Raw genomic sequence first — 14,239 nt, 5'->3', positions numbered from 1 at the left:
GGGATGAGACATGAGTACCACAGTTTGTCATATTTACAGTAAACTGGAGTGGATTTATATTGATTTATCTATTGTCAGGAACAACAAAATAAAACCAGTTACAAAAATAAGATGATAAAGCAATAATTGGAGCCACAGCTGACATCATAAGTGCAGTGTCAGCAACACACTGACAGCAGCTCCTCTCCTCATCATGTGAGCTTCAGGGGATTCTCACTATCTTGTGTCAGAATACAGATAACAAGTTGGTCTGATTTGTTTTAAAGCACCAACAGTTTTCATTTGAAGGCTTGGCCGTGGCGGCGTGGTGAAGTCAGACACAGCGCCGTTACCATACGTTTGGCTCTAAATTCTACAGTTTTGAGCCGAGATGCACCAAACTCACTGGGGTCAATTCTAATCCACCCCCCAACAGGTGTGCAGTCCAATATTGGATGGGCGTGGCCTAATGCCTCCACAGCGCTCCCTAGAACATCTAAAAAAAAAAATAATCAGCCCCAAGCCATGCTTTCACCGACAATCATGAAACTCAGCACACCTGTGCGTCTTTTCAGGATCTACAAAATAGTGTGGGCGTGGCAGAATGGCAAATTCCAATCCCTCGCCGTTTGCATACGTTCGGCTCTAAATCTCACACGCATCATCCGATTTGCACCAAACTAGATAAGAATGACAATTGTTAACCTCTAAAGAGCCCAATAGGATTATATTGGACTATGACTCCAGTGCGCCCCCTAGATCATTTAAACAGCTATATCTCCCTGAGACATCATCCGATTTGCACCATATTTTTGTGCATCATTACGGAGCAGCGCTTGACACATTGGTGTTGTACATTTTTGATGTCACTAAACCCCGCCCCGACAAAACAGGAAGTGACGGTAACTCCTGTCTGGAGGGTGAGATATCGCTTCAACTTTGAACACGTGCCACTAGTGTCGTACTGACGTGGACTGAAGGCGATTTGGGAGATTCGTCATGTGCTCCGCTTGGTGGACGGGTGCAAGAGACGCGTGAGGGCGTTAATGACTGCGTTGGGGCGGCGGTGCCGGCACTCACGCGGTCGCAAGGCCGCAGCGGCTCTAGGCTGCGAGGGCCGATATCACTGCTCGCAGTTTTAATTCTATTTCTATTTCTATTTTATTTCATGCATTCTAAGAATTTGGTTAGATTTTCATCACCAGGGCAGCTCTTTACAGAGTTTTTATGAATGCAGCCCCGGATCTTAAACATCTCCTCTAAACTGACCTTTAAGCATCACCAGCAGGGGATGCATTTCTCCGCATAGCACCGCAAAGCACTCCAGCGGGTGGTAAAGACTGCCCAACGCATCACAGGCGCCCAGTTACCCACCATCCAGGATATTTAGCACAAACGCTGCCTGGGCAGGTTGAGAAACATCATCAGGGATGTTTCTCACCAAAGCCATGGTCTTTTCACCCTTCTCCCAGCTGGCAGACGTTACAGGAGTCTCCGCTCCCACATTAGCAGACTCAGGAAGAGCTTTTTTCCTGAAGCTGAGACCCTGCTGAATTCTGCACCGTCACTTTAACTGATACCATCATACTGTCACTTTACTGCATCCTTCTGCACTGCTTATGTGTCTTACTCAGGCCTTACGCCTATGTACATATTATTCATACCACATGCAGCTCTTAGCACATGTAATCTGCATTTTCCACTCACTGCGTGTGCATACCTCACATATATGCACTCTCTTAACAATGTACATATATTTAATATAGATATTTATTTCTATAAGATTTCCACTGCACTTTATGTAAATGATTCTGTATATCGCACTTCTGGTTAGATGCTAACTGCATTTCATTGGCTCTGCACCTATACTCAGCACATTGACAATAAAGTTGAATCTAATTTAATCTAATCTAAATCCCACAGCCAGATAAACTAAACACTGTCAGCGTTCATAGGTCGCCTTTATTTCTGTGTTATCTTTGGAGGAAGCAGAATTTCATTTATTACATGTAATACTGGCCTGCTGTGGGAGGACAAGGTGTCTGTAAAGTGGCACAGATATCTGTAACCGTGTTTTTTTTTTTTAAAGCTCTGACAGGAAGCTGCTCTTTCTGACTTTAAAGGTGGAGACGACACTTTGATTTCAGGAAATAAAAACATGAAGCAGTTTGTTTGTGAAGGAAACAAAAAAAAAAACATCAGCCGAACATCATGTTGATTTATTTCCAGTTAATCAATAATCTGATAATCATGTAGATTTGTCTGGCCTGCTGTGGGAGGACAAGGCGTCTGTAAAGTGGCACAGATATCTGTTATGGTGAATGATGTATAATTAGCCGTAATAATAAAAGGTGGCTTTAAAAGTCCTGAATTTGAGGAGCTGAAGGGGTGAATAGCTCTGTATTCACAAGTTTTCTTTTTCGGTATTATTTCTCATTTGTTTCACAATAAGAAATATTTACATCTTCAAGCTTTTTTGGGCATGTTATGTAAATTATGCTGATCTGAATACTGTGTCGTGCCAAACACATTCACTTTTCCAAGGGAAGTGCTCACATTTCTGTCAACACATTTTCCCAGAATCCTTCCTGCAGCCGACAGCTTCACACAGTTAAACACGGTGATGGGTGAGAACTGACCTCCTGCTCTGAATCTGCTGTGTGCACACTTCACTTTCATCATGTCATTAGTTACTGGCTCTTCCTGCTCAGTCTCTTCTTCTCTCTTTAGTTACTTTGCTGAGTCCCGTTACTGTCCCATCCATGTAGGCAGAACTCAGTCCTGATGTTGGGAAGGCTCACAGTGATGGAACAGAATAGGTCTGTTCGCTGATAATCAGCATCAAATATACCAAAACCAGGGTTTAAACTGGGATTTGTTCTGTGCAGGAGCTCTGGAGCTTTAGTGCTGCTCCAGATGCACCAGATGTGTGCAGGTAGGCTAAGAGACATGAGTACCACAGTTTGTCAGTTTGTCATATTTACAGTAAACTGGAGTGGATTTATCTATTGTCAGGAACAACAAAATAAAACCAGTTGCAAAAATAAGATTATAAAGCAATAATTGGAGCCACAGCTGACATCATAAGTGCAGTGTCAGCAACACACTGACAGCAGCTCCTCTCCTCATCATGGGAGCTTCAGGGGATTCTCACTTTGCCTTGTTATCCAGTGTACCTGCACACAAACAGAACAAGCAAAGACGGGCATGTCCACACATGGGAGGTCGGTTCAGTATAGAGCTGGTGACCTGCAGAGGGCACATCTCCAATGTGCAGCACGCAGAGATGAAAAGGAGATTTTCAGTGAGGGAAGTTCTGGATCATATTTTGGGTGAAAATGAGGGAGAGCACACAGAGCAGCGTGGAGATACGGATGAGCAGGTTTCTGAGGAGGAAGACCAAGTGCAATATCATCTGATGATTCTGATGAGGAGGTCACCGGTGCTGAAGCTGCTCCCGCTGAAAGGCCAAACATGGTCAGATCTGCTGGAGCTCAGGAGCTCCTGATGTACATGACGGCAGGGCAGCGGCTGCACACGCCGTCAGAATGACTCCTGGAATCACAAGGTGTGCTGTGACCAGAACCAGTCACATCAGCACATCTGAGCTGTTTATGCCATTGACACTAAAAAGAGTCATCGTTACTGTGACAAACCTTTAAGGGAAAAAGGTCCATGGCAGCATGTGGAAAGACATTAATGAGGAATACCTGGATGCTTATATTGGTGTTCTTCTTCTTTTTGCTGGAGTGTACAGATCCTGCAATGAGGCCACTGATCGTCTCTGGGAAGCTTCGACATGCAGAAACATTTTACGAGCAACGACGTCACTTCAGACCTTTCAAATGATATCAAGAGTCCTCAGACTCTACAACAGAGATACCAGAGCGAGATCTGACAGGCCTGCTCCCATCAGGGATGTCTGGGGCAGATGGGTGCAGCTACTTCCCCTGATGTTCAACCCGTGCAGAAGGTCACAGCGGATGAACATCTTCTCCCTTTCAGAGGAAAATGCCCTTTCTGGCAACACAAACCCAGTAAGCCAGGGAAGCACGGCACAGAAATCTGGGCAGCCTGTGATGCAACAACCAGCTACGCCTGGAATCTGCAGATTTACAGGCAAAGCTGCGAGTGGATCCCTGAGGGAAACCAAGGAGAACGCGTGGTCCTCCATATGACTGCTGGACTTCAGGCTCACAATATCACTTGTGACTATTTCTTTACCAGCTGTGGCCTCAGACAAGAACTTCTCAGGAGGAGACTTACCATGGTGGGCACAGTGAAGAAAAATAAAGCTGAGCTGAGGACAGGGCTCCTCTGACACTTTCCTCAGAGTTTGCTTTTACAGACACCACCACTGTTGTCTCATGTTTCTATTTAAGTTCTATTGCTGAAAAATACCTTTTTAGCCTTTTTCTAGCAGTAAATATATATAACAGCATAGATGTTATTATAGTTAATAATATTAAAATGAAAAAATGAATAAAGCAAATGTATTTTACAGATGTGTTCTAATACCCCTCAGTAATAGTCAGGTAACACAACAACCTTTTAATTCTTTATAGAATTCTCTTGAGCTTCATTTTATCTTTTTTTTTTTAATTGAAATTGAGGGGTAAATAAAAAAGGCTGAGAGGCCCACACCTATAATATTAAAACCAAAATGTTCATGGATAAGGAAGCCTAACAAGGGAACCAAGAGATGAGAATCAAACTGGATGATGGATAATTGTTTTTACTGTATTTTACAGCTGATTTAAGACATGAGTCAAAACCGGCCCATGAACATAAGAGGTGGTAACAGAAAGCTAACACAAGAGGAAGGTTAAAGGAAAATATTGTGAATGTTCATTAGAAAATAAGAGTAAAAAAGATGAAGAAACTAACAGAGTGAAGTTTAGTTTCAATGTGAGACGAGGCCCAAAAGAAAGCAGCTAATTCATCTTCATTAGTTCACGTTATAGCTGGGAGTTGATCTGATTAGCACACATCACATCATTACATGATGGGATGCTGAGAGGTTTAAAGCTAATCTGCCTCATAGGTTAGTTTGAGCTTGAATTCAGCAGCTAGATTCATGTAACAGTAAATAGAGGAAAGTTACAGAATAACTGAAGTTACATCATGATTTTGTAAAGTCTAAACATTGTTTAAGATGGATATAAACTGCTCTGATAAAGTATTTTTCCATCCAGCTCTCCCTCTGTCTGTCTCATGAGGGACGGGAGATTGCTGAGCAAAATGCTCTCTGTGATGGACAATCCATCCCATCATCTCCATGAAACTCTGCAGACTCAGCGGAGGTCACTCTCCAACAGGCTGATTCAATTCAATTCAATTCATTTTTATTTATATAGCGCCAAATACAACAAATGTCATCTCAAGGCACTTAGATAGTAAGTCCAATTCAAGCCAATTGGAATTCAATTAATTAATAATAATCATAATTCATAAAATAATCCAATTCGTTCATATAGAGCCAATTCAAAAACAATTTCCTAGCTAAGAAAACCAACAGATTGCACTGAAAACTTTTTGTTTTTCGGTCCAATCTCCCGGCCTGAGCGTGCCTGAGGCGACTGTGGAGAGAAACGACTCCCTTTTAACAGGAAGAAACCTCTGGCAGAACCAGACTCAGGAAGGGTGGCCATCCGCCTCAACCAGCTGGGGTTTGAGAAGACAGAAAGGGGGGGAGGGGGCTGCGGCGGCGGCGGCGGCACTGTAACACCATTCAAAGGATATCTGTTGGAACAGGGAAACACGAGTTAATGACCACAATAATGTCACATATACCTAAAGAGAGTAAAGTGAGGAAAGGTGTGACAGATGAGGCCCCCCAGCAGTCTAGGCCTATAACAGCTTAACTATGGGATGTTTCAGGATCACCTGAGCCATCCCTATTCAAGGTAAACACAAGAAACTTGTGCTAACGAAAAAATAAATAAATAAAGGACCAGACTCAGTGAGTAATTCCCTATACTCCCTATATAGATCTGCTCCTCACACCACAACAACCAATTCAGCTCTGCTTCTACAATGAACGCTTCAGGAAAACATTCCTAACATTCAGCATCTCTCTGTTCAACAGCTCACCTCTGCAACAGGTCAACTCACCACTGCAGTCCACATCTGTTTATATTGTTAACACACTCTTAATAACTTTGTCAGTCTTATTGTACCGCCATATTTATATAACTTTTAAATCTTGGGACACTCTGTAGATAAAGTTCTATATTTTTATGATATATTTTAACCTGTTCTGTCATTATTTATTATTATTGGTTATTTTATGTTTTGTATGTACTATTTTAACTTTTGCATTGTGTCTGCCTTGCTGCTTGCTGCCGTCATTGTCATGTGGACTGTAACTAAGATCATCACTGCCCTCCAGTGGCCACGGTCAGTAACTACAACTCCTCACATACAGTAACACTGATGCTCTCACCAACATTACTCCTCTTACTGCAGTATTTTGGCACTAATGTTCATCAGTCTGATTCTTCCTTCCACTTATCCTCTCTCCATCCTTCCCCCTTCTTTAATCCTTCTTTATCCCATCATCTTTTTTCCCTTCTTCACTCATTGCTCAAAGTTCAAAGTTCAAAGTTGCTTTATTGTCAATTTCTTCACATGCCGAAACATACAAAGGAATCGAGAGGTTCAGCTTCCAGTCAGTCTGGAGGATCTGGCTGGGGGGAGTGATGGGAGAGAGTTCAGTTTCCTGACAGCTTCATGTATGAAGCTGTTCCTGAGTCTGGCAGTGCGGCAACGGAGGCTTCTGTATCTTCTTCCAGAGGGAAGGAGGCTGAACAGACCGTGTGCACAGTGACTGGTGTCGTTCGCAATTGAGATTGCTTTCCGGGTGAGGCGGGTGGTGTATGTGTCTTGCAGGGAGGGGAGTGGGGCACCAATGATCTTTCCCGCTGTGTTCACAATGCGTTACAGTGTTTTCATGCTGTATGCAGTGCAGCTACCGCCCCACACAGTGATGCTGCTGGTCAGGATGCTTTCAATGGTGCCCCGGTAGAAAGTGTTCAGATATTTATTTATAATTTAGCTATTTCAAGCAACAAATAAAATATCAGTAACAAAACATGGTCATGGTTATCTTCATTTCACTTTGTGTTATTCAGTCATTTGAGTCCTCAGCCAGCTGCTGCTCTTCATCATCTTCATCATCATCATCAGTGTGGGGTCGAGTCACCAAAGAAATTATGAAACGCTTATCCGGAATAGATGAGGACTTTGATGCAGAGCGTGAAAAGTGCAAACTCTGTGGGCTACATGCTCATGACTATGCCCACTCCATATATGGCACTGCTTCTCAGTCAGCTAGCAGTCACCTCTCTGAAGCAACAGTCATGGCTGCAAAGAGGGCAGAAGCAGCCGCAGAGCTCGCTGCAAAGGAGGCTCAATGTAAACCAATGGAGGAAGAAAGGAAGCAGAAAGAAAAAAAAATCAGGATGATGGAGTCTGAATTAGAGCTTTTGCAAGCAGAAAGGGACATAGAGGTGGCACGTGTCAGACTGGAAAGCTACGACAGAGAAATCAGGCCGGAAACTGACAGTCAGGCCTTACAGCAACTAGAGAGCAGATACAACAGGCTGAACCCTGCCATCCCCTTTGTGTCCCACCAAAACCCTTCCATCGTCCCACCAAATCCCTCCGCTGACATCTCCTCTCGAGCCCAAGCGATACACGACGGCATAAGCATGAACAGACTCCCCATGCCAATGCCCACTCTGTTTGGGCGACACCAGAGCCGCACAAAGCAGAGCCACACCGCTGCAGCCTGGGGGTCCATTCCATGAGCAGGTGGGCCCTTTGCAGCATTGCTGAGCCCGTAAGATGTGTGAGGGACTCAGCTTTGTCACTTGCAAAACCAATAATTCACATTTAATATTTGAAAAGAAACTATCCATCTTCTGTTTCCCTCTAAGACGCTATATCAAGGGAGCAAAGAGGCACCGTATGAATGATAGAATATCTTCTCCTACTAAGCACATATCTATTCTAGGTTGTTTTCGTTCTCCGGTTACTATTTGCCTTCTTTAACATTCTTTCTTATTCATCTTTAACATTCTCCATGCATCTATTAAGTTTCCCCCTTTAATAATATCTATTAGGGCTGTACGGCGAGCATCATTTTTAAAAACATTTGCAGCAGAAACATCCATCTCACAGAGTGCCACATTTAAATCTCCTATAATAAAATTATTTGATGTTTTCCATTTATTCCATTCATATTCCAGGGAACAAACCTCCCTGTTCCCCCTCCTCCTCAGGCTCACTACATTCAGGGAATATAAAAGCAAAGGGAGAAGCAGGAAGATGTGCAGTCTGCTCATCTGTCCATCCCCTTTACTCTTGTTCTTGGTTCAGATTTCTGTGTGTGCCTTTCCTGACTGACCCTCTTTCTGACCTGGACCACCTGGAACTGCATTTCAGAGTGGGATCCCAGGAAGCATGTCCATGGTGCACGGAGCTGTGATCAGGCGAGCCTTCATCATTCAGAGGGGGCTTATCTGCTGCCGTCGGCTGCTTTCCTTTTTGCTCATTCACATTGTGAGACGCAGCTGATTTCACACGTTTCCACCTCTGCCTCTTCTTCTGCCCCCTCTTTATCCTGGGCCAGCTCTGCAGCTTGGGCTTTTTCTCAGGAGCAGGAGCCCTTGTGTGTCTCCCCTCCCTCGGATCTGCGGTGGAGCCCCTTTTTTGAGCCCTCCGCTTCTCCGAAGCCTGACCGGCAGTGCTTTTTATCACTGTGGGCTCCGGGGTAAGACCCGTTTTTCGAGCCTCCCCCATTCCCTGCTCCTCATCTCATCAGAGATCCTCTGGTGGGTCAGACAGGAAAAGTCCCACACCTCGCTGTCTGAACTCATATCTTTCCAAAAGCACCTGGAGGACAGACTGCAGCAAACTGCACACCTTTTCTCCCCACATACACTCTCTGCTGACCACATTTATGGCATTAATAGTCTGGGCTCTCTGGGATGATGTTCCCCGGCTGCAAACTGATCCTACAAACCTTTATCTGTCCATCATGAACCACTAAAAAACTGTGTTCCTGCAGCTGTGTTGAATCTAACCGAGTAGCAGAGAGACTGCAGCGTATCAGTACCCTGACACACCTGGTCCCATCGGTGATTGGAGCTCCTTCTACTCCCCATCCACGCAGCTCATCCAGGATTTCCTCATCGGTGATATAGACAGGTAGAGTCAGAAAAGAAGCTACGAGCTCATCATTTACAAGCCTCCGCCCAATTACCCTCGTGCTCCCAATTTTAAAGCCGTCCATTAATTAGAACGTCCTCTTTTCGTGTGTTGTGTAATCGGATGGATAACTTGGCAAATGAAAACATGGAACGACAGATGACAACGGCACTGAACAATGGAGAACGGCTGACTGATGACAGGCGAGTGAATGATGGTGAGAAAGAGAGAGAGAAAGGGAGAATGAATGGAGAAGTGAATGCGGAAATGCGGAAGGGAGAAAGTAGGAATGCGAGTTTGAATGAAGAGAATATGAAGAATATGAAGAATGAAAAGGAAAATGGGAAAGAAGGCGGCTTCAAAAAGGAGCTGACAGTGATTGTGGAGCTTGCGGGGGACGACAAAGTGACACTAATGGAGTTGCTGAGAGGCATAAAAGAAAGCTGTGGAATAGTTCTTGCCTGCAGAATAAAGGCAAAGAGCACATATATAATAACTATGCAGGACGGGAAAGGCAAGGCGCGCCTCATGGACGGCTTTTTTTAAAAAGGAGTGCGGATAATGGCCAAAGAAGTAAGAAGCAACGAACTGATTGTATCCTTTCTAAACTTGCCCCCGTACATCACTGACGAGGACATCTGCCATAAATTAGGAACCTGGGGGGTGATGTCATGTCTGTGGGTTTTTGCCACGTTTTTAGTTTCTGTTTAAGTTCTTAGTTTTACCATGTTTCAGTTTTTCATGTCTTAGTTTTGTGAAGTTTTAGGTTCAGGTCTTGTTTTTAGTTTTGGCCATGTTGTGCCACCTCAGTCTTTCTCCTGCCCTGCCATCAGCTTCCCTTCCCTCACCTGTGTTTTTCCCCATCAGCTTCCCTTCCCTCACCTGTGTTTTTCCCATCAGCTTCCCTTCCCTCACCTGTGTTTTCCCCATCAGCTTCCCTTCCCTCACCTGTGTTTTTCCCATCAGCTTCCCTTCCCTCACCTGTGTTTTCCCCATCAGCTTCCCTTCCCTCACCTGTGTTTTCCCCATCAGCTTCCCTTCCCTCACCTGTGTTTTCCCCATCAGCTTCCCTTCCCTCACCTGTGTTTTCCCCATCAGCTTCCCTTCCCTCACCTGTGTTTTCCCCATCAGCTTCCCTTCCCTCACCTGTGTTTTCCCCATCAGCTTCCCTTCCCTCACCTGTGTTTTCCCCATCAGCTTCCCTTCCCTCACCTGTGTTTTCCCCATCAGCTTCCCTTCCCTCACCTGTGTTTTCCCCATCAGCTTCCCTTCCCTCACCTGTGTTTTTCCCATCAGCTTCCCTTCCCTCACCTGTGTTTTCCCCATCAGCTTCCCTTCCCTCACCTGTGTTTTTCCCATCAGCTTCCCTTCCCTCACCTGTGTTTTCCCCATCAGCTTCCCTTCCCTCACCTGTGTTTTCCCCATCAGCTGCACTCACTCACCAATCACCCTCCTCAGTATTTAGTTTCCAGGTTTCCCCATGCACGGGGTCAGATCCTTGCACCTTCAGGCCACGTCTTCATGCCAAGGCTAAGTATTTTCATGTCAAGTCTTTTGGTTTTTTTTGTCACAGTCATGTTTAGTTTTCACAGTCTCCGGCTCAGCCGCGCTTTGTGTTAACTTTGTTTTTTTTAAATAATAAATCAGTTTTGCTTTCACTTCTGAAGTCCGCATCCTTCCTCGCACCCACCCTACCTGACAGCCAATTAAAAACAAGGAAATGGCCTGGAACAGACGTGGCTGACGGCACGCGATTCTGCAAAGTACAATTTAAAGACAAAGTACAATCGCTGCCGTATTCAACGAAGTTTGAAACCCTGGAGGGGGGAGAATACTTCAGAGTAATACACGACAGACAAGTGAAAGTGTGCCGGCTATGCATCCAGCCGGGACACATTCTGAGAGGATGTCCTGAATTTAAATGCCATAAGTGCCCAAAACAGGGGCATTACGCACAAGAGTGCAATAATGGGACAGACAAGGAGCAGCAAAAGGGAGAACAGGAGGAGCAGAGCGGAGGTGGAGCAGAGAGTCAGGAGCTCGTTGGTGGAGAGGAGGAGCAGAGCGGATGTGAAGGAGAGAACCTGGAGCTCGTTGACGGAGAGGTGGAGCAGATGGAGGAGGGAGGCGAGCGAGACGGAGAGGAGGAGGACCTGACGGTGGTGGAGGAGACACCAACGCAGATGAGAGGGGAGAAGGAGAGAGATGGCCACAACGGCAGCGAGCAAGGAGAGGACAGAGGAGGCAGCGGGGAGGGGGAGTAGGGGGGTCAAGGGAGGACTTGCGGGCAGGGCAGGAATGTGAATGGGCAATGGGAGAAGTAACAGACAGCAGTGGGGATAACATGGAGGAGGTGATGGCAACCAGAAAAAGGCCTTTGGGGAAAAGAGAAGTGAAAAGGATTGGGAAGGTGAAAAAGAGTTTAAAATGAAGAGAAAGATAATTGTGTATATAATACTATTTATGTTAAAAATTACATCTTTTAATGTAAATGGGATGCGTGACAAAAATAGAAGGCAACAGGCTTGGCAGGTGTGTGACGGGGATATTATGTGTGTGCAAGAGACACATTGGGATGAGGAGTGCATGAGAGAAGTAAAGAAGGAATGGATGGGAGAAATGTATGTGAACAACAGTGGGGCAAAGTCCAGAGGGGTGGCTATTCTAGTGAAGAGGGGAGTAGTCGGAAATATAAAGAAGTGTGTGGATGATGGGGAGGGACGAATGATAGGGGTCCTTGTTCCTTCCCTGTGATATGCAGTATGAAGGGATAATGAATAGCATAAAAAAACACTGGAGTTTTGGAAGAAGAGAGGGCTTACATTGCGGGGGAAGGTGGTGGTGGTGAATGCGTTAATAGTGAGTAAGATTGGTTATGTGATGAATGTGTTGGATGTGCCTGAGAGAGTGTTGAAGGAGATGGAGAGAATGGTGAATGAGTTTTTATGGGATGGGAAAGGAGTTAGGATAGCTAGGGAGGTGTTGGAGAATGAGTATGAGGATGGTGGGTTAAAACTAATAAATTTAGAAAGGAAAAAGAAAGCTATGAGAGTGAAAATGATGGTAAGATATTTAAAAAATAAAAAAGATCAAGTGTGGAAGGTGTTTCTAGGGAGGGCAATAGATGAATGTGGTGGATGTGGTGGGAGTGCGGTGTACATGGAGTTGAAGGAAGGTATGTTGAGCGGAGTGTCTGAGTTTCATAAGGAGGTGCTGGGAGCGTGGGGGGAGTTTGTGAAAAATGTGGAGTATGAATGTAAGAATGTGAGGCAGGTGTGGGAGCAGCCAGTGTTTTTAAACCCAAAAATCACCTTTCTGGGGAGCACAATATATAATAGGCTGATGTGGAGGGCAGGGATCAGGAAAGTGAGGAAAAACCTAAGGGTTAAATTTAACACCCCTGAATGCGAGAACTTTGATTTTATGTTGAGGCACAACAGAATTTTTAAGAATTTAGTAATAAGTAGATTTGATGTGAATGTAAGGAAAGAATGTGATGTGTGCGGTGTGGGGGTGGAAACGTGTATGCATGAGTTTGTGGAATGTGGGGAACTGGTAGAGTATTTTAAGAAAATGAGAAAACTCATAAATAGATGTTGGGATAAAGAAGTGTGGGGGGAAACGGGCTGGAGAGAGGTGTGGTTGTTTGGAGTGAGGGGAAGGATGGAAGGGAAGAATGCAAATTTGATAAATTATGTTTTAAGTCACGCCAGGTACGCGGTTAAAATGAGGAGGGACATAGCACATTATGAAAGAAAGAAAGTGGAGGTGTGGAGTATTTTTAAAAGCATCACGAAAAGGGACGTGCACAGGGTTTTAACACACTTGGGGGCAGAAGAGTTCACCGAGGGTTTTGTGGAGGGGAGCACGTTCATACAGATTGGGGATGGGGGCGTGAAGTTAGACTTTGGGTAGAGCAAGGGTGGCTTTTAATGTTTTTATTTATTTCAATGGTTTGGTGAGGGGGCCTGTGGGCGAGAGGAGAAGGAGAAGACCTACAGGCTGTCTCACTTGTCTAGTTTTGTCAAGTCGGTGTTTCTGTTAAAAGTTATATTTTTATTTTTTATTTTTATTTCTATGGTTTGGTGAGGGGGCCTGTGGGCGAGAGGAGAAGGAGGAGACCTACAGGCTGTCTCACTTGTTTTAGTTTTAGTTTTAGTTTTGTCAAGTTGTTTTTTCTGTTAATAGTTATATTTTTATTTTTTAAATTTTATTTTTATTTCTATGGTTTGGTGAGGGGGCCTGTGGGCGAGAGGGAAGTGAAGAACCACGGGCTGTCTCACTAATTTTTTGTTCTGTCATAACGGATTTCTGTCTTTTGGTTCCATTTATATGGTTTGGTGAGAAGGTCTGTGGGATGGAAGAGAGGGAGAAGACCCAATGATAGCCTCACAAATTTGTGTTTTTGCTTTGACTGTATTGTAAATAATATATGTGTATATAAGGTTCAAATGAGTATACATGTAAATATGTGATTTGATGTATGGTGAAATTTGTACTTTTTGATAATAAAAGAGAAAAAAAAAAAAAAACACGCCTGATCTCGTCAGATCTCAGAAGCCAAGCAGAGTCGGGCCTGGTTAGTACTTGGATGGGAGACCGCCTGGGAATACCAGGTGCTGTAAGCCTTTTGGCTTCTCCAGGCGCATGCAGTTTGGCTACGTCAAATGCAAAAGCAGTCCCTGTTTGACTTTTTGGAACTTGTCCTTTCTCAGGACAAAGTTAAATGTATGAGGATCAAAGCCAACAATGGCCTGGGACATCTCAGCAGATCCAGGATCAGCAACATGGAGACTGAGAGCCAAACAGAAACAGAGGTGTCTGCCAACCAATCAGCAGTGTGGGAGAAGGATGTCATGACATTCTCATGACTTCTGGCCTAGTTATATTGTGTGCCTTGCTGACTGGTTCAGAATATTGTTGATAGTTAGAATGAGTTGTTTAACATTAGGCACCTCCAGAGAGTGCCACGTACGCTTGTTTTGATAAGGACCAGCATAAAGATAGATCACAGAAGGAAGACGGCGGACATTTTGTACATTCTGAA

The sequence above is a fragment of the Odontesthes bonariensis genome, chromosome 11 (assembly GCF_027942865.1).
Source record: "Odontesthes bonariensis isolate fOdoBon6 chromosome 11, fOdoBon6.hap1, whole genome shotgun sequence".
NCBI lineage: Eukaryota > Metazoa > Chordata > Actinopteri > Atheriniformes > Atherinopsidae > Odontesthes > Odontesthes bonariensis.
Note: the sequence above shows the minus strand (reverse complement) of the source record.